Here is a 21,736-nt window from a genome sequence, read left to right as displayed (position 1 = left end):
ACTTCTCATTTGCTTGTCACTCCTACACGGTGACCACTTAATCACAACACCGGTGGCTCCGTTTGTGTGCTCGATGTTGTACTTCTTAAGCTTGGTCCGTTCACAGTTTCAATTTTGCTATTTTTTCACAGTTCAGTACACCTGCTTCTTGTTTCCATGCTTGATCTCTATTCAGGTTTTGACTGGCTATTCACTGGACCCCCCTACCACTAAATCTGAGGGAGGTGCGATTGGGTGTTGCCGTTGTCAGCGCCTCAGATGGATTGCTGTGTGATAAGCCTCGTAACTTAAGATACTGTAACTCAGTCAGAAACCCAAAATATATGTTTATTGCCAGTACAAATTTAACATATACTACGTCTGATCTAATTTTACTACAGTATGTAGTGAACGAATTAGCATATCTAACAAGGGAACCTCCCCATCGCACCCCCCTCAGATTTAGTTATAAGTTGGCACAGTGGATAGGCCTTGAAAAACTGAACACAGATCAATCGAGAAAACAGGAAGAAGTTGTATGGAACTATGAAAAAAATAAGCAAAATATACAAACTGAGTAGTCTATGCGAAGATAGGCAATAGCAAGGAGAGTCTGAGCTCAGAAGCGCCGTGGTCCCGTGGTTAGCGTGAGCAGCTGCGGTACGAGCGGTCCTTGATTCAAATCTTCCTTCGACCGTAAAATCTTATTTTCAGACAATTATCAAAGTTCAGGCACTCACACATAATCAACTTCACTCTCCAAAATTCCAGGACATGTTCAGATTTGCTTGGACATATGCAGGATTTGACGGTCTACACACGGAAAAATTTGAAAACGTTAAAAACATATGTTTTGACAGAGCACAGGGAAAAGTGTGCGACTATGAAACAGCTGCATTCATTTGTTGCAGTTTTTGTGACAATCTCTTATGTTTTCATCACTTTCTGGGAGTAATTCTCACATCCACAAGAAAACCTAAATCGGGCAATGTATAAGAATCTTGTTACCCATTCGCCAAGTGTACAAGTTAGGTGGGTCGACAACATATTCCTGTCATGTGACGCACATGCCCTCACCAGTGTCGTATTGAATATATCAGACGTGTTTTCCTGTGGAGGAATCGGTTGACCTATGACCTTGCGATCAAATGTTTTCGGTTCCCATTGGAGAGGCACGTCCTTTCGTCTACCAATCGCACGGTTTTGCGGTGCGGTCGCAAAACACAGACACTAAACTTATTACAGTGAACAGAGACGTTAATGAACGAATGGACAGATCATAACTTTGCGAAAATAAAGAAAAACTTTTCACTTAATGGTAGACTTGAACCAACGACCTCGCGTTCCGCCGCTGCTCACGCTAACCACGGGACCACGGCGCTCCTGAGATTAGTTTACTCCTGATGTTGCCTATCTTGCGCATGTACTACCCAGTTTGTATATTTTGCTTATTTTTTTCTAGTTCCACACAACTTCTTCCTGTTTTCTCAATTGATCTGTGTTCAGTTTTTCAAGTCCTATCCACTGTGCCAACTTATAACTAAATCTGAGGGGGGTGCGATGGGGAGGTTCCCTTGTAAGGAGTGGGCTGTAATCTAACAGGGTTTATGTCGAGCGAACAGAGGTAAGAGTCTGTCGCAGTGTGCTACCACCTGGCGACACTGACGTAAACTTCTAGCTGAGTGGCAAGGGCTAGCTGAGCACGTCGTCAACCATGCACTTTGTTTATCAAATCCGTATGTTTTTGGCCCGTAAGGCAGTTACGTCACGCGCAAAACCTCCTTAAAAGGTATTCAACTAAAGGTTTGCTCACGACTCTCATGCCACGTTTCACGGACTCTAGAGGAGCAGTAGCGTCGTAGATTTAAGTACCAGATCTTTCAGATTGCAGCATCTGTGTTACTATTAACAGCATTCAAAGAAAAATAACCGATAATCCGCAAGGTGTCGAAAGTTAGGGTGTTCACATGCTCTTGTGCTCTTACACATTAGCCGCCACTGGTAAAAACGTTTTCACTCCACGTTAGTAGACTCCATCTCATGAGATGTCTTCGGTAATTTCGTGTACCATTTGTTTCATATACGGTAGCAAAATGAACGTTCTTTCACAGGGGTACAGATTGCGTGCTTATAGCACATACTCTGTGGTAACAGTGCAAATGTTTCTTAAACCGGCAATTACACGAGTCTAATGTTGTTACACTATCCAATTTTTACGTTTCTTTAGCTGCAAGTTCGATACAAAGATACATTTCTGAAGCAAATTATTACCAACACATAAATAGGTATAAATATAAAACTAAGCGTATATATTGCTTCACATAAAAATTCCTCAGTATCCAATGGTTACACACAGTTTACGAATACAGTCACGTCTAACCTAATAGCACTTCGAAATATACTGTGATCAACTGATCTTAACTTCACTCGTGTTTTAGCAACCTCATTCAGATGCAGTTTATTATGACACACTGACATGGAGAGTAGGGACACTATGTTCCTTACAAATAGGACGGGAAGAAAGATGGCAGTAATGCTGTGTGTACCTGTTTTTTCTTTTAGAGCAGTAGTGACATCTTGCTTCTTTTGATGTGAATATCTACAACACCTTATATTTTCGTCTGCAGGTGATGGTCTATGCTAGGAATTCACGTATGTTTACTCATAATCATGCACTTTTGTAACCAAAAATCAAAAATGTTCAAATGTGTGTGAATTCCTAACTGACCAAACTGCTGAGGTCATCGGTCCCTAGACTTACACACCACTTAAACTAACTTATGGTAAGAACAACACAGACACCCAATCCCGAGGGAGGTCATGAACCTCCGGTGAGAGCGGCCGCGCAGTCCGTGAAGGGCGCCTTAAGCCGCGCGGCACCTTCGTAACCACCATACTCAGTTCTGTAAGGAATCTTCTCTTTGGCATTAAGTCATTTGTATTCACGCTGTGTATTACGTGAGCCTTTGTTGCTCTATTTCTCAGCCGGCTGAAAAGCAGTTTAACAGGCCATCAATTGCTTAGTTATGAAACAGTGTATTCCGATTACAGATAACATCTACATCACCTTTTGTGGGGACGTAGAATGTAATCACTTCAGGTTTATTCGCTTCACCATTCACAGTGACTACAGTCATGTTGTTATGGGTGGCGGATATTTTATTTATTTTTTTTATTTGCTAGGCCTATGCGTATTCCGTAGATCCGTACATGTGAGTGATTCGCCTGGATGTGGAGCGTGTCAATACAATTGTACAAATACAATAATGCTACAGAATAGTAATATAATACAATTATATATATATATATATATATATATATATATATATATATATATATATATATTAATAAGTATAACTTTTTCTCATTTACGAGCTGTCATTTAACTAGTATAGCAATTCACAATATAACATTGTTACTATAACATTAACATCATAACATTAACATAATATTGTATCGTCCATCTAATAACTAAGAGCCTAAATACATCTATTATTCAGGGAGGGCATTAGTTCTGGAAAAGAATTCATCCATACCTTTGAACAGCATTTCATTTTCTCTTGTACATTTAATATAATTAGGCAATGCATTGAAAGTCTTTATAGCAGAATACTTTACTCCCTTCTGAACAAGTGTTAAATTTTTTAGTTCAACATGTAGATCACCTTTACCTCTAGTATTGTAGTTATGGCATGAACAATTTGCTTCATACTGAGCAGTCTTTATTAACTACATTCATCAGAAAGTATAGGTACTGACATGTTGTGCTCAGAATACCGAACTGTGTAAAAAGTTTTCTACATGAGGTTAGTGGAGGAAACCCACACATGATTATGACTGCTCTCTTTTGAGCAGTTAAGATTTTTTTTTACGCTGGTGAATTCCCCCAGAATATTATTCCGTAACTCATTAATGAGTGAAAGTACCCAAAATTAGCTGCTTTTAAAATGTTGATGACCCCAAAATGAGTAATAATTCTTAGAGCAAAAGTTGCTGATGAATGCCTTTTTAGAGTAAGGGACACATGCTGTTCCCAGTTGAGCCTATTGCCAATGTAAACCCCCAGGAATTAAGTGGATTGCACCTGTTCTAGTTCCTGGTTGTCATGAGCAATTACTATATTTTCTAGAGTTTTATTTTTTGTGTGGAACTGTATAAAATTAGTTTTTTTTAATATTAACTGAAAGAGAATTAATTGAAAACCAAGCTGTAACCTCTCTGAGTATATCTTTAACATCAGTCTCCAGATCAGCAGTAGACTTACCATCTACGACAATGCTTGTATCATCAGCAAACATTGTGAATTCACAATTTTTACTAATGGACAGGGGTAAATCATTAACATATATTAAAAACAACAAGGGTCCAAGGTCAGATCCCTGTGGAATTCCATGCTGAATTTTGCCCCATTCAGAATCCACTAGATTAGAAGATCCTTTGTTGCAGCCATTTAGAACCACCTTTTGTTTCCTGTCTTCAAGATATGATTTTAGCCAATTACCTATAGGCCCTTTGATTTCGTAATGATGGGCCTTCTCCAAGAGTATCTCGTGATTTATCATTAGTGAATTCAGTTTCTGTTTCTTGCTAGGAACGTATGAACAATGGGAGGCAGTTTTTTCCTGGTTTCTCTCCTAACGAGATAATATTGCTATTTACTGTCCTACCCTTTATTGACAACAGCTCTGGTAGAATTTCTCCCCCATTCCTACGCACAGTACTAACTACTGTGACTCGATGATTAGTGTACACTTCGTTAGCTACTGGTTTGGATACGGAATAGTGGTCCGTCGTCATGTTTCTGTATGTGTTGTCAGTGTGTCGAATTAGTAGTAACATTACATTCCCTGCGTCAATGGGTACTTAATGTGGACCAGCAGGCTGTTTGCCTTCATAGACTTCCATATTTAGGTGGTAAAAAATTCTTCTATAACAGGTAACACATAGTTTTATATCGTATTTTGCCCGCTTATTTGGAATATACCGTATGACTTACTTTTAGATAGAATAATGAACAATGAGAATGACGAGCAATTTGTATATGCCTTAGAGCCAATGTCAGTTGAATTAAATAAATTAAATTACTATCAAACCTACTTTCAATAACAGTTCTTCACCACCAAATCCATTACAAATAAAAATCTATTATATCCCACTTTCTCTTAATTATAAGCTACACCTTGACCTGAAATATTTTTAATTACAAATCAAGAAAAGATTTTCTGATACAGGAGATGTACTTACAAATAAGTCTGAGGAATACTCCCAACGTCTTGTTTTTTGTTGTCAGTGTACCTGCACATCCACAAACTCATAGGACATTTAATTGATGCCAGATAATCTGTTTCCGTCTTCTTTGCTGTCAAAGATCTGTAGTCAGATCAGCTTGGAAAGGAGTATCGAGCCTCATTTGCTGATCGACACACTGGTGCTGTCCCATCAGTGGGCAATAGTTCGTCAGAATTGAGATACTGTGAATTTGTCACCCCTGCGAGGTATAAAAACCAAGGAAACCAGTTAATTCTTCAAAATCTGTATGTGGGCAATCTCGAAAACTATGAATTATCTGGTGCTTTTCTGTCCAGTTCTTCGTTTGGGGATTTTAAAACGCGGTCAATTACGCTGCCTAGGAAAAATAGTTTGTAGCAATCCAGAACCGTTTTCAGATTTTTGGCTTCCCAATATTCAGTTTTTGCTGGAGGGGCTTTATACTTCAACCAATGCTTTTTACACCCCCTAATAAGTATCACGATCTGCAGAAGTTGTGGCTCCTATAGATGTAGTTTACAGGGCACTGTACAAGCTCCAATACTGGCACTAACTTGTCTGTACATACAGTGTTTGCAGAGTAAATGGATCGCCAACTGAAAAATTTGTGTGTCACTATCTGTATTCCGCCTGTGCCGATTGGGGCAGCACTTGAATTGACGCAGGTCAGATATGCAGACCACATGAAGTGGTTTAGTACTTCATGTATAGCATGACAGAACTATGTGGGTGATGTCACAACAGAAAGTTTCCGATCAGCACAACTTCTACCAATTGCCAAAAACCTCAATGTTTCTATAAAGCTTCCATATACACTTATCTATTTTCTCATTACAGTGTCATTTTTCCTTTCATATGGTGTAATATGTTACAACCACACACCGAATGTATCTCCGTTTTAAGTAATTAAACAAATCCTCTTTTTCTATATTTAGGTACTTCAAAAAATAAACATGTGAAAGAATTTCAAATTTTAAAAAATCCGTTCTTTTGTCCATCTTCTTCATACTAGTCTCTTTCCTTTTATAACTTCCGAAAAAATATCATTGACAGAACAATCATCTTATAAGGAAATACACCGAAGAGCCAAAGAAACTAGTGCACTTGCCTAATATCAAGTGGTGCACCGCGACCATACAGAAGTCCCACAACACGACGTGGTATGGACACGACTAATGTCTGAAGTAGTGCTGGATGAAATTGAGGAAGTTAATGCTGCATGGTTGTCCATAAATCCGTAAGAGTACGAGGGGATGGAGATCTCTTCTGAACAGCACGTTGCAAGGCATTCCCAGATATGTTAAATAATGTTCATGTCTTGGGAATCTGGTGGTCAGCGAAAGTGTTTAAACTCAAAAGAGTGTTCCTGGAGCCACTCTGTAGCAATTCTGGACGTGTGGCGTGTCATATTGTCCTACTGGAATTCCCAAGTCCGTCGGAATGCACAATGAACATGAATGGATGCAAGTGATCAGACAGAATGCTTACGTACGTGTCACCTGTCAGTGTCGTATCTAGACGTATCAGGGGCCCATATCACTCCAACTGCACACGCCCCACACCATTACAAATCCTCCACTAACTAGAACAGTCTCCTGCTGACATGGAGGGTCCATGGATTCATGAGGCTGTCTCCATAATCGTACACGTCCATCTGCTCAATACAGTTTGGAATTAGACTCATCTGCTCGGCAACATGTTTCCAGTTATCAACAGATCAGTGCCAGTGTTGATGGGCCCAGCTCTCTGTCGTGCAGTCATCGACGGTACACGAGTGGGCCTTCAGCCAAGGAGGCCCATATCAATGAGGTTTCATTGAATGTGTTTGCACGCTGACACATGTTGATGGCCCAGCACTGAAATCTGCAGCAACTTGCGGAAGGGTTGCACTGTGTCACATTGAACGATTCTCTCCAGTCGTCGTTGGTCCCAGTCTTGCAGGATCTTTATCCGGCCACAGCGATATCAGAGGTTTGATGTTTTACCGGATTCCTGATGTTCACAGTACAGTCGTGAAATAGTTGTTCGGGAAAATCCCCACTTCATCGCTACCTCGGGAATGCTGAGTGCCACTGCTCATCCGTTGACTATAACACCGCGTTCAAACTCACTTAAATCTTGATAACCTGTCATTGTAGCAGCTGTAACCGACAGAACAACAGCGCCAAACACTTGTTGTCTTATACAGGCTTGCCGACCGCAGCGGCATATTCTGCCTGTTTACATACCACTGTATTTGAATAAGCTTGCCTATACCAGTTCTTTGGCGCTTCAGAGTATATATATAATTTGGTGTTGGCCAGAAAATATTCTGCACTCTCGAATTACTGATTCAGGAACGTGAGAAAGCGGCATTGAGGTAGGAAAGTGTAAATACGACCTGAATACCACAGACCAGATGTGCAGACAGTCTTTGTGTACATGGTCTGCCCAGACAAACCTGAGTATGTAAAGGGGTCTTTGGAGATGCTGTCAGACTGCTCTGGTGCTGTGTCGATCTCTTTAGGCTACACGTAGACAATGCCTTGGTATCTGAAGACAAACCCTTTATGTGGAATCCTCGTCTAGCGCTTCCTCTAGCCACGTCAATAGCTATTTGCCTAATACGAATTATTTCCTCAAAAACGGAATACATTTTTACATATGACAAAATTTGTAACTTTTTCGGTGTACGCACATGCTTCATTCAACACGAAAATGATAATACTAACTTTGTTTGTAGAGGACGTAGTATTCGTAGAATTCGTCCAGGAGAGAAAATTGGCCCAGTCGCACGTTACTAGCACAAACAAACAAACCAAAAGGGAAGCATGGAGATGTTCCAGGAATGTACAAGAAATTCTCACGTAATAACTCCCGTGTGAGAGAAAGCCTAACAACGCGCACTGCGTACATGCAGACATACATACATACATTGAATTGTGTGTATGTATGCTTCAAGGAAAGCCAGTACTAGAGGGACTTGCTTTTTTTCGACAACGGAAGACTGATGGATTCTAGAGATATGACAGAAGGAGTTGCTGCATCAACACTTCAATATCTTTAAAACACAGCAAATTCAAATATTTCAGTAAAATCACGAACCTTAGATTTTTTCCTCGCGTGAGTGATAGTTGGGTTCATTTGTATTCACTTCCGTGCAGCGGAAATGGATGACTGTCTGCATATGAACTTTCTTGATGATGTAACAATCTTGGTTGTTTGAACGGAAGCTAAACGCAATAGAAGTGGAAAATTCAGACCTTCCCGGTTCATCTGTGTTTGATCAAAAACTCTTCTGCAGGAATTTTTCGAGGGAAGTCATCTGCGTGCTGTGGAACTCTTTGGAAGTCTACCATTGTCTCTCAAGATCATAAACGTAATAAAATTTCTCTAGGCAGATCCGAAACCATATGACGAGTTCCAGAATACTTTTTGTTGGTGTCCGAATAATATTTACATATCGGGATTTTTGTTTCACATTGACGCAATGAATGTTGTACTTTTAATGCCTGTACTTCACGTACTGAACAACGTTTCTTGTATGTTTCACACTTTCTGTGTACATTTTCCATCCTTCTTTTTGATCTGAGCTTTGAACTGACACAGGCGAAGTTAAAGATATATTTTTATTTTTTCTCATTTTTTTTTTGTTTTCATTTAGTTTTAGTGATGTATCACTGTAGTGTTACCGTTTGCGTGCGATTATCAGTTGCCTTTTTTGTAAGATAAGCCTCAAAACTTGATACCACACACAATGTTATATTGCATGTTCTGCATTCGTACCTGGTTTCTCGATAAACTTTCTTTTTTGAGCAAACGACACATCTACGCACTGGTGTACTTTTCTTTGTGCATTCGCTCTCAATAACATTTGTACTTTACTTGCCTTAATGAAATCATCCGTCAGGACAATGAAATTAGTTCACGTATGTCGGGTATGATTTCACTCAACGCTTGTTTTGAAGTTGCAGCCTCCCTTCCTAAGTCGTTGTAGCTCCTATTGCCAGGAATCGCAACGTTACCATCAATTACTCATATGGAGAAATTACTCCAACATAGAAATTTTCTCCGTATTATACTAGGAGTTACGAGTCTTAAAGGATAATTATAGGCCTACGTTTGAAAATCCGTCCTCAAATAATAATGCTAGCTGTCGAGTTCTCCCAGCAATTCATGAAGTAAATGTATTGCGAAAACTGCCTTTGCTTAATTAAGCTGCCACAGTTTAGTCCATTTCGATCGGTCTTACTATTTTGGCATTTTGTTTCTTTTTTCCAACACAATTTGCGAACACAGAAAGTAATAGAATTTCATCTATTTCTGAATAAATGGAACACACATTGAGGTTATTGTACGAGAGTGTAGTCGCTTGCCACTGAGATTTCACTTATACGCTGACAGAAGGCGGGCGGTGTTATACTCTACACCTTCTGTCGTGTGAGCACGCCGCATTTGCAGCGATCTATTGCATGCACAAGCATTTGCGCAGATATCTGCGCAGACAGATCGTTGCGTGTGGAAGGCCTGTAGCCTCTACTGTGAAGTAAAGTTTTACGGGATCCCATTGTTCTATAACACGACCAACCACGCGCGACAAAGATAACCATATAGAATGGGATTGTCTGAGAATTGCATGAAGGTCTATATTACAAAACAAACATTCCTTGGTCTATTCTTGCCATTTTGCACTGCTTTTGAATACACTATGTATGTTCCAGCACAAATTATCGAGCATTCTGGGTAACATTTTGGACGATTCATTTGTACATATTGTAGGGAATGGCAAATGCAATTTACCAAAGTGACACCCGGAAGTTCATTCTGCATTCTTTTGGCGCCATTGAAGTTTCAGCCAACCATGGTTACATCTGTCCCGTGAAACCTATTAAAATGCTGAATATCGATGTGTGCAGCTTCGAATACAAGAATCCAGTAGCACCAACATGGGAGAGCCTCCCATGCCATCGTGGGGGTACACCTGTGCTAACTTCAAAAACTTTGCTTCACCTTTTTTTGTGTTTGCTACTACATATCAGCGGACTCGTCAGCTATGATGCTAACTGTTAACTCCTCTGTGTCAAACTTACCAATCACATTTTTCACAATAAGGCATTCGATACAGTTCCCCACAGTCGTCTAATGAACAAAGTAAGAGCATATGGACTATCAGACCAATTGTGTGATTGGATTGAAGAGTTCCTAGATAACAGAACGCAGCATGTCATTCTCAATGGAGAGAAGTCTTCCGAAGTAAGAGTGTTTTCAGGTGTGCCGCAGGGTAGTGTCATAGGACCGTTGCTATTCACAATATACATAAAAGATCTTGTGGATGACATCGGAAGTTCACTGAGGCTTTTTGCAGATGATGCTGTGGTGTATAGAGAGGTTGTAACAATGGAAAATTGTACTGAAATGCAGGAGGATCTGCAGCGAATTGACGCATGGTGCAGGGAATGGCAATTGAATCTCAATGTAGACAAGTGTAATGTGCTGCGAATACATATCATTTAGCTACAAAATAGTAGGTCAGCCACTGGAAGCAGTTAATTCCATAAGTTATCTGGGAGTACGCATTAGGAGTGATTTAAAATGGAATGATCATATAAAGTTGATCGTCGGTAAAGCAGATGCCAGACTGAGATTCATTGGAAGAATCCTAAGGAAATGCAATCCGAAAACAAAGGAAGTAGGTTACAGTACGCTTGTTCGCCCACTGCTTGAATACTGCTCAGCAGTGTGGGATCCGTACCAGATAGGGTTGATAGAAGAGATAGAGAGGATCCAACGGAGAGCAGCGCGCTTCGTTACAGGATCATTTAGTAATCGCGAAAGCGTTACGGAGATGATAGATAAACTCCAATGGAAGACTCTGCGGGAGAGACGCTCAGTAGCTCGGTACGGGCTTTTGTTAAAGTTTCGAGAACATACCTTCACCGAAGAGTCAAGCAGTATATTGCTCCCTCCTACGTATATCTCGCGAAGAGACCATGAGGATAAAATCAGAGAGATTAGAGCCCACACAGAAGCATACCGACAATCCTTCTTTCCACGAACGATACGAGACTGGAATAGAAGGGAGAACCGATAGAGGTACTCAGGGTACCCTCCGCCACACACCGTCAGGTGGCTTGCGGAGTATGGATGTAGATGTAGATGTAGATTATATAGCTTTAGTTCGACCCAAGTTAAATGACTTAGCATTTTCAGGGTCACTATAATTGGTCTCGCAGAGGGCATCTAGTTTAGATTCAAGTCTTAGACTAGAGCAACATTACATCTACATCTACATAGATACACTGAAGGCACCGTACGGTGGGTGGTGGAAGGTACTCTGTACTACTACTCATTTCGTTTCTGGTTCCACTCGCAAGTAGAGCAAGGGAAAAAGGGCTATCTAAATGCCTCCATATGTGCCCTAATTTCTCGTTTCTTATCTTCATGGTCCTTACACGAAATGTATGTTGGCGGCAGTAGAGTCGTTCGGCAGTCAGCTTAAAATGCCGACTCTCTATGTTTTCTCAAAATTGTTTCTTGGAAAGAATGTCGCCTTCCCTCCAGGGATTCCCATTTAGGTTCCCAAGCATTTACGTTACCAATTATATGTTGTTCGAATCTACTGGAACAAATCGAGCAGACCATCTCTGAATTGCTTCCTTCAATTCGACCTAGTATATATCCCAAACACTCAAGCAGTACTCAAGAACAGGTCGCACCAGTATCCTATATGTAGTCTGCTTTACAGGTGAACCACTCTCTCCTAAAATTCTCCCAATAAACTGAAGTCGACCATTCGCCTTCCCTACCACAGTTCTCACATTCTCATTCCATCTCCTATCGCTTTGCAATGTTATGCCAAAATATTTGAACGACTTCAATTCGTCGAGCAGGACACTAGTAATACTGTATTCGAACATCACAGGTTATATCTTCCTACTCGTCTGCATTAACTTATATTTTTCCACATTGAGGGTTAGCTGCCATTCACCACACCATCCGGAAATTTTCTCTAAGTCGTCTTATATCTTACTACAATCGCACAACTTCGACACCTTACTGTACACCATGCCATCATCAGCAACAACCGCAGAATGCTGACTATTATGTTCCCCAAATCATTTATGTATGTATAACATTTCTCTGGGGCGCTACTGACGATACCCTTCACTCTATGAACATCAGCCACTGAGGACAACATACTATGTTCTATAATTTAAGAAGTATCCGTGTCGTTCACATATCTCTGAACTTATTCCATATGCTCGTAACTTCGTTAACAGACTGCAATGGGGCACCATATCAAACGCCTTCCGGAAATCTAGAAATATAGCATCTGCCTGTTGCCCCTCACCTATAGTTCACAGTATATCATGTGAGAAAAGGGCAAGCTGAGTTTCGTACGAGTGATGCTTTCCAAAATCATGCTAATTCGTGCTCATAAGCTTCTTAGTCTCAAGAAAGTGTATTATATTGCAACGGACAATATGTTCAAGGATTCTGCAGCAAACAGAAGTCAGAGATATTGGTCTGTAATTTTGTGGGCCCGTTCTTTTACCCTTCTTATATACTGCAGTCACCAGCGCTTTTTTCCAGTCGCTTGGGACTTTGTGTTGGCCGACAGATTCACGATAAATCCAAGCTAGGAGGAGGAGGAGGAAATTAGTGTTTAACGTCCCGTCGACAACGAGGTCATTAGAGACGGAGCGCAAGCTCGGGTGAGGGAAGGATGGGGAAGGAAATCGGCCGTGCCCTTTCAAAGGAACCATCCCGGCATTTGCCTGAAGCGATTTAGGGAAATCACGGAAAACCTAAATCAGGATGGCCGGAGACGGGATTGAACCGTCGTCCTCCCGAATGCGAGTCCAGTGTGCAAACCACTGCGCCACCTCGCTCGGTCCAAGCTAGGTAAGGGGCTAATACGGAAGAGTACTCTTTATAAAATCAAACTGGGATTCCATCCGGACCTGGTGCTTTATTTGCTTTCAAATCTTTCAGTTGTTCCTCTATGCCAGGGATGCTTATTACTATGTCGTCCATACGGTTGTCTGTCCGACGGTCAGATGGCGCTATGTTTGTGCGACTCTCTTGTGTGAACGATTTCTTGAACGTGAAATTTAAATCTTCGGCTTTCGTTTTGCTATCTGCAGCTGCCACACGAGACCGGTCAACAAGGGACTGAATGGAAGCCTTATACCCGGTTAGCAATTTTACATAAGATCAGAGTTTTTTCGGGTTCCCTGCCAGATATTTTGCTAAGGTGTGACACTGGTAGTTGTGTTATGTTTCGCGCATAGATCTTTTCTCAGATGCAAGAAGCTGTACTAACTCTCGCTTGTCACCATTTGTACTTTCCCTTTTGAACCGAGAGTGCAACAGCCTCCACTTCCTCAGCATCCTCCGAACTTCGTTATTAAACCATGGTGGGTCTTTTCTATGCTTTATCCATTTACCAGGACATAACTATCTACACCACGGTTTACAGTCTGCTTAAACTTTGCCCATAATCCCTCTACATCCGTCGTACTGGAACTAAGTAATGCCAGTTCACCATATAAGCGAGATGCTAATAACGGCTTCTCTGCTCTATCTAGCAGAAACACTCTCCTAGCCTGATTGACTTATTTATTAACTTTCGTAATCATAGTTGCTATAATGACATCATGATCGCTAATCCCTGCTTCTATACTGACATTTGGCGTAAACAGGACACTGCTGTATTTCAGCCACTCTCTCTTTTTCTTTCCTGCAGTCAATAGTTGTTTTATTGCTGTACCGAAACAAAGTTCTCTGAGTTTGTCCAAACCCAAGACCCTTCTTAAGTATTTAGTGTTCAGCACCTTTTGCATGGCATTTCACCACCAATAGTTCTGGTATAAAAAGAGAGCCCCACAACACACACAGCGCATGAATAACATCGAATTATCGGATCCGAGCCAATAACGGAATTCCATTCTTTTCTGGACTTCTGTTTTTTGTGTAGCGGTATTGTTGAGCTTTTGTCCTTTTTTTCGGGATATGCACAGTTTTTTCTCTTGCTCGTTTCCTCATTTATGGAGTCACGCATTTTGTTAAACAATAGTTCAATCCTAATTTTGAACTGTAATACCCGTACAGGAGCTCACGATTAGTAATTGGACTGAAAGTGTGAACACACTAACAAAAAGCTCGAGACGACAGCAAGTGACAATAGTTATTTCTGCCTTAGGTCTGATGGACACTGTTATTGCAGAGCACGGTTTAAATATTATCTCTGGGAATTATTTATATTCATGTAATTTCGCTGTGACAAGCAAGACAACGGAATTGTGTGTTTGGCCAGTATCTTTCAATGTAGTATTATACATCGTACAAGCGTTCAACTAATCGTATGTTCGCATAATTATCGTACGAGTTGGGAACCTGACTGACAGAGACAAAATGCTACAGCCAACGAGTTAAAATGTTAACTCGTTGGCTGCGACGTTAAACAATAATTTCTCTGGAAGGGGATCAATCTGGCGCAATTTGTGGATGCTGTTGCCGCTATTGCTCGCGCTTCAGTGTAATCGGCATTTAATCAGTCTTGTACTTACATGAGAAAAATAATCGCTGGTATATGTCTACACAATTTTTATCACTATAATTTATTATTACGATTTACGTAAGTAATTCGTAAGTATTTTCTGTTCATGCAGTATTATATGAAACTTATTTAGTTAAGCAGTACTATTAATGAAACACCACAATGCTAATGCAAAGTTTTGTAAAGCCACTGGGAAACAATTTTTCAGAATTAATTTTTTTTTATCTTTTTTTATTGTAACTATCCCCAAATAACGGTACATGCAATCTAAACATTTCCAGTGAAATCAACAAGTTACGAAACATTTTTCACTTAGAGTTGTAATCCAAAAAGGAAGGCGTCAATTTATCGCTGAGAAATTATGTAAGTACATTACTTTCAGTGACACATGTTACTGCAAAAATTCAAAGCTATGGATGATTTTTTTAAATTTTTCTTCGCAATTTCTCACAACCTATTATACAACCTAATTCCTGTCATTATTATCGCTAAAAATTTTAGTTTAGGTCTAAGGCACGGAAACTATGGTAACTATATTGGTATCGAAAATCTAAGCGAATCCATCTGCTCTTTGTTCCACATTTGTTGTAATTTCATTGAATTCTACTGCATACTTGTGCAGTACTGAAAATTCAAATTATGTAAAGTTTATGTTTTTGATGGACAATATGTTTGTTTATACTGAGCCTCTCGAGATATCAGAGCCATTGCAGAAACAGAAACTCCAGTTTTTCGATTTATCAAAAAAGTAATGCAGAAAATGTAATTCCGTTACACCTGTAAATTAAGGTACATCATAAGGCAATGGTTCTGCTTGAGTACATAAACTGAATATCGTGCTCAGATCGTAACGCAGCTTATACCGTTTAAAGAAAAGTTGAGAAAAACAGGGGTGGTCTGAAGACTTCTTTAGGGAAGGAAATGACACTGTCATGGCTGCCATTTAAGTTTATAAGAGTTCCTTTAGTGACCCTTCGTTGGACTGTATCTTTTATGTGCTATAAAGTAATCGATATGGAGCATAAAGTGTACAAATTTGTGAGGAATTTACAAATATAAATGTTTATAAACTGATAGAGAAACGAATACTGCTGGTAGAGGTAAAAACAAAATTTCATGAATAGAAGCCATTTTGAAAATTGTAGCGGTCACAATGGAAAGAATCAACAACAACTAAAATGAAAGAAAAACATTTATGTGTAATGACGATCAGCGTCTACGCATAATAATAATAATTATTTTCCTCCACCTACTTTTCCTGCTGTATATTCCTTCCAGAATATATTTCGCTTCAGTTCTTTTATTCACTACCGTAAAGTGGAATCACTTTGTTCCACTTTTGAACGGTTCTTCAAACAAGTCCATGTAATATATAGTAGTTTTGTAAAATAGCCTTTGAAACCGAGGAAAGTTTATTCTAGAGCAATGTAAAAACCATCAAGTAACATAGAAAGACATCCAAGATTAGCTTTTGAAATTTTATAACGTTTTAAAAGTTGGAGTAAAGTTGGCCCTGCGTTGGGTTTCTTTGCTCTGCATATTATAAACATTATTGTAAGACTGCATAATAGCTTGGGGCAATATTACGCTTTTTAAGATTCATTTTTCTACCTTATAGGACCATAGTAAACCATCATTGACGACAACCATGAATGTATATTGTTCTACAGATGAATAAACCAATCAATCAATCATTGGTGGTGTAGTTTTTGGTGTGAAAGGGAAAACATAATAAAAAAAGCAGTGTAGTGCAACTTTTTTATTCAATATGTAAAAATGATAACTAACGTAAACAGAATTTAGTGTTGTTTTGCTATCAAACAAGAGGCCAGTGTTTCATTAGGTATGCTGGTATGTCAAAATGTCAGTAACTACACCAGGAAAACACTTTGCATAAATTCATCACCATTTGCTACCTTCAATTAAATTCTCCTATATGTGAAAAAGTATATATTTACAGGTAATTTCTAATTATGAAAAGATGGCGTCATGATATTTATGGTTGCACCATCTTTGCTAAAACTTCCTATAACACGACGATAATATTCATTTTCGTACTGTATAACTACAAACACACGAGTCTGCTTACTGATTGGTTTTAGTTTTTTCTATGGTTTTGATAGGGGCACTTCATTCTCTATTCACTTCCATTTGATTTCTTCTGTGTGTTTCCCAGTCTTCTTCCGAACTTCCACCAAGAATTTGTTGTCTTAGTAGGTCATCATCGCTATAATAATCAAACACTGTTTAGATTTTTCTCTTCTTCGGTTGTTTACTAGTACCTGGCACTGCTTTAGAAGCAATTTGTGACATTTCCAGCAAGTACCATTTCTCATGGATTTCAGGCATTCTTTCACATGCCCTATCTTCCATTTACACAAAGCGACATAATCACCTAGCATTACTCATTTTCAGCATAACACGATCCATCCAAAATTGAATTAGGTCTAAAACAAAGTAATGAAAACACTGGGGAGCCACTTTGATCCACTTTCTCAGTGGTACAAAGTTGCCTCATTTTATCAGAAAATAAACTTCACCGATGCTTTAGATTCTATAGCCATAAATGACATGTTGATTACGACTCTATATGATTAGACAATAACGAATTTCTACACATAAATGCATGTTATTTGCATTCAGTTTCAGTAGTTTTCCATTTGCAAAATACCACTTTATCCTGACAAAAATTATCTAAGAAGTACAGTAGTAAAGATGTGGTTAATGGAAAATATCCATGATAGCGAGTGACAAAATAATTCAATTATATGGGATAATGGAAACTGTTAACTGCAGGACAGAACATAAAACATTCAGAAATGTTTATTAGAATATGTGGTAGGCGGACTGAATCTTTTTTCAAAAGGTGGAGAGAAGCAACCCCTGCAGATACAAAGAAGCCTTGCTGTTCACTTGTCTTTCCTTCTGTGTACTATTCTATTCGTTACTCTTCTTTTACCCTTGATGCATAACATGCTTATTGTATTTCCTCAGTTTTATATCACTTGGAGCATGGGAAGTTATGTAGTTACATTATTAGTACAGCATTGATTCTCACGTACCAGTACTGGTTCTTCTTTAACTGAAGTAGCTCATTCTAATAAATACTACCATGATGAATGTAAAAGTTTAATCTTACTGGTAGGAGAAATCAAGGATATTTTACAATGATTCTGAAGTTGTTGGAAAAACAGTATCAGTACTGCAATATGATTAATTTACTGGATTTGAGAAAAAAAAACTCATTTATTATACAGATTAAACAAATACTTTGTACTAATATCAGGAGTTTTTGTTTTATGCATTTACATTGTTTTGCTTGTTACCTCTCTTAAAGTGAAACATAGACTGTAAAAAACCCTATTTACATTCAATAAGTTTTCGACATACAAGTGTTAAATTATTGTAATTACACTGCTGGCCACCGTAAATGCAACACCAAGAAAGACAAGAGGTAGCACAACAAGATTTATTTTGTAGATAACATGTTGACCAAGTATCAAATGATTACGTTTACAGACGTCTGTGACATGTGGTTCCTGCCAGAATCAGTAGCCAGAGTAGCCGCCATTGTTGGAGATCACTGCTGCCACACGTCTCGGCATTGAGTCAAAGAGACGTTGGATGTGTTCCTGGGGTACAGCAGCCCAAGCAGCTTCCACACGTTGCCAAAGATCATCTGGTGTGGCAGCTGGGGATGTAATCTGGGTCACTCGTTGAGCAACCATGGACCACATGTTTTCTATCGGCGAAAGATCCGGAGAGCGAGCCGGCCAGGGAAGCAATTCAATCTGGTTATTGACGAAGAACCTTTGGACAATGCGTGCCACGTGTGGTCGCGCATTATCCTGTTGAAATATGGCTGTGGCCGAGCCCTGAAGGTATGGAAGGACAACTGGCTCCAGCACCTCGGATATGTAGCGCCGGCTATTTAAAGTACCGGCAATGCATACTAGAGGCGTGCGAGAGTAATATCCAATACCGCCCCATACCATAATACCCGGTGCAAGACCAGTGTGGCGGTGCATAATGCAGCTGTCCAGCATCCTCTCTCCACGGTGTCTCCACACTCGAATCCGACCATCGTGGTGCTGCAGACAGAAGCGTGCCTCGTCAGTAAAGACAACGTCATTCCATTCTGCCGTCCACATCCGTCTGTCATCACACCATTGGCGACGGAGACGTCTGTGGTTCTGCGTCAATGGTAGACGAAGCAATGGACGTCTTGCGGACAGACCACTCTGCTGTAAACGGCGTCGAATGGTACGCGCAGACACTGGATGATGCGTTACAGACGCAATGTGCTTTGCTATGGTTCGGGATGTCACTGAGCGATCCGTCACTGCCATGCGCACAATTTGCCTATCAGCACGTGCAGTGGTGCACCGAGGTGAGTGCGATCGACCACGTCGGTCTGTCGTACCCTCCCGCATCCAACGGTCACATATCCGCATTACAGTTGTTTGGTTTCGTCCAACACGACTAGCGATTTCTCTGTATGATAATCCACAATCTCGGTAAGCCACTATCCTTCCTCTGTCGAACTCGGATACTTGATCAAAAGATGTTCGCTGTTGTCTACGAGGCATAACTGATCGTCTTGTGAAACAACCACAAGGTAAACACACGTGCCGAACGTACACTGGTCGAAATCGCCAAGCCTTAAATGGCGCTATGAGGTGGCGCCACCGGCGCGCGTGATGTGCGTCTGCGCTGAAATTCTAATCAGTTGCATATCTCATCGCTGCAAACCCATGGTGTAAATTTCACTTGATTCGGATGCTTCCTTCGGGGTGTTGCATTTACGGTGGCCAGCAGTGTATAATGTCTATGAGGGATCCATTAGGCAGCGGCCTTGCCGCAGTGGATATACCGGTTCCCGTGCGATCACTGAAGTTAGCCGCTGTTGCAATTTTTCAGGGGGCACTCAGCCTGGTGATGCCAATTGAGGAGCTACTTGACTGAATAGTAGCGGCTTCGGTCAAGAATAGCATCTTACGACCGGGAGAGCGGTGTGCTGACCCCACGCCTCTCCTATCCACATCCTCCACTGGGGATGACATGGTGGTCGGATGATCCCGGTAGGCCACTCGTGGCCTGAAGACAGAATGCTTTTAAGTGCTTCTATGAGGGATCCATTATATGTCAACTGTGTAGCCTGCATCAGGATTTCTTTGGTGGAAACTTATGTGTCATTTAATGACCTATCCTTTGTATAATGACTTATTGTGCCACTCAGAACTATTAAAATGCTGAAAATGGTAGGGGAGATTGCGGTTACCTGAACCTCAGGTTAACTGGACCATCACATTAATTAACAATTTAAGAGCGAAATTTATTTTTTCGTATCATAAAGTCATTTCCTTAGGTTGGAAGTACTGTCTGACTGGGAATACCATTTGAACTTAGAGATGCATACAAAAATGCGAAATTGTTTCTTACATCTAATAGTTCTCCTAAATTTTTAATCAGCAATAATACACAATTCTGTTTCTCTGGGCAAAATTAACTGTTTATTGCTTTTTGATACACCATGAAATATAAGCTGTGCATCGAGCTATTTTCACACTATTTTGAAGATTTTTGGTAAGATAAAGGTGAGGTTAACTGGGCCAATAAAATGTTGGGTTAGATTGATTGGTTCATTTAACACCCTGAATATAGTGAATAACTTCGTAGACAAACCTGCTAGTGCGGTAAGACATTGCAGCCTTGTAGGGTTAGTATAACCTTTGGCTTTTATTGTTGGAAACAACTAGAAAAGCTTTAGTGTAAGCGATATTAAACCTTTCAATTCATATATATTTACTTACCTGGATTTGTTTTCATCAGATACATTGGACAGGCCTCCACCAATTCAGCAATAAACAGCTGATGACTGACTGGCAAAGAGTGGTAGCCGGAAATGTGGAGAATATTGCAAATCAGGCAAAATCAACAGCCAGAAATTACAGATTCTGCACAGATTTGTCCATATGCTAAGACTGGTGCACGGAAACCATCAAGAGGTAAAAATAAAAGAAAATCATCTGTCGTTACCAATACATCCAGTTAAACAGTAGTGAGATAATGCAGCAAAAGGCAGAAGGTCAAAACAGTTGCTGAGAAAACATACATTCATCGAAGTAAAGCTTTAGGTCAAATGCCAAATAGTGGAAGAGAGCAGTACCAAATCTCAAGATACTGATTATGTCCAGTACATTGATTCCTCTGATACTGACACGTCCAGAAGTGGTGATGAAAATGATTACCTTTATTACCAGGTCTGTGTCATTCACAAGCCATCGCTGGACAGACAGCGTCAAGTTTACAATAATATGACTACGGTAAAACTAACAAAATACTGCAATTAAAACAACGATATTAATGTGAGTACCATAAAAAATAAATTTAAGAATTAGATTTCAATATAACGTACAATAATAAGGTGTTCATGTAGTAAAATGCCAGAGTTGCTGTTGTTTTCATTGGCACTGAGTTGCAGCTCAGGCAGACACTATTCTATTACTGGAAAAGTATTCTTCTGTACTGTACAGATCCATGAACCATGGATCTTGCCGTTGGTGGGGAGGTTTGCGTGCCTCAACAACTCGGATAGCCGTACCGTAGGTGCAACCACAATGGAGGGGTATCTGTTGAGAGGCCAGACAAACGAGTGATTCCTGAAGAGGTGCAGCAGCCTTTTCAGTAGTTCCAGGGGCAACAGTCTGGATGATTGACTGATCTGGCCCTGTAACACTAACCAAAACAGCCTTGCTGTAGTGGTACTGCGAATGGCTCAAAGCAAGGGGAAACTACAACCGTGATTTTTCCCGAGAGCATGCAGCTTTACTGTATGACTAAATGATGATGATGTCCTCTTGGGTAAAATATTCCAGAGGTAAAATAGTCCCCCAGTCGGAACTCCGGGTAGGGACTACTCAGGTGGACGTCGTTATCAGGAGAAAG

Source organism: Schistocerca nitens, chromosome 3 (genome assembly GCF_023898315.1).
Source record: "Schistocerca nitens isolate TAMUIC-IGC-003100 chromosome 3, iqSchNite1.1, whole genome shotgun sequence".
Classification (NCBI taxonomy): domain Eukaryota; kingdom Metazoa; phylum Arthropoda; class Insecta; order Orthoptera; family Acrididae; genus Schistocerca; species Schistocerca nitens.
Note: the sequence above shows the minus strand (reverse complement) of the source record.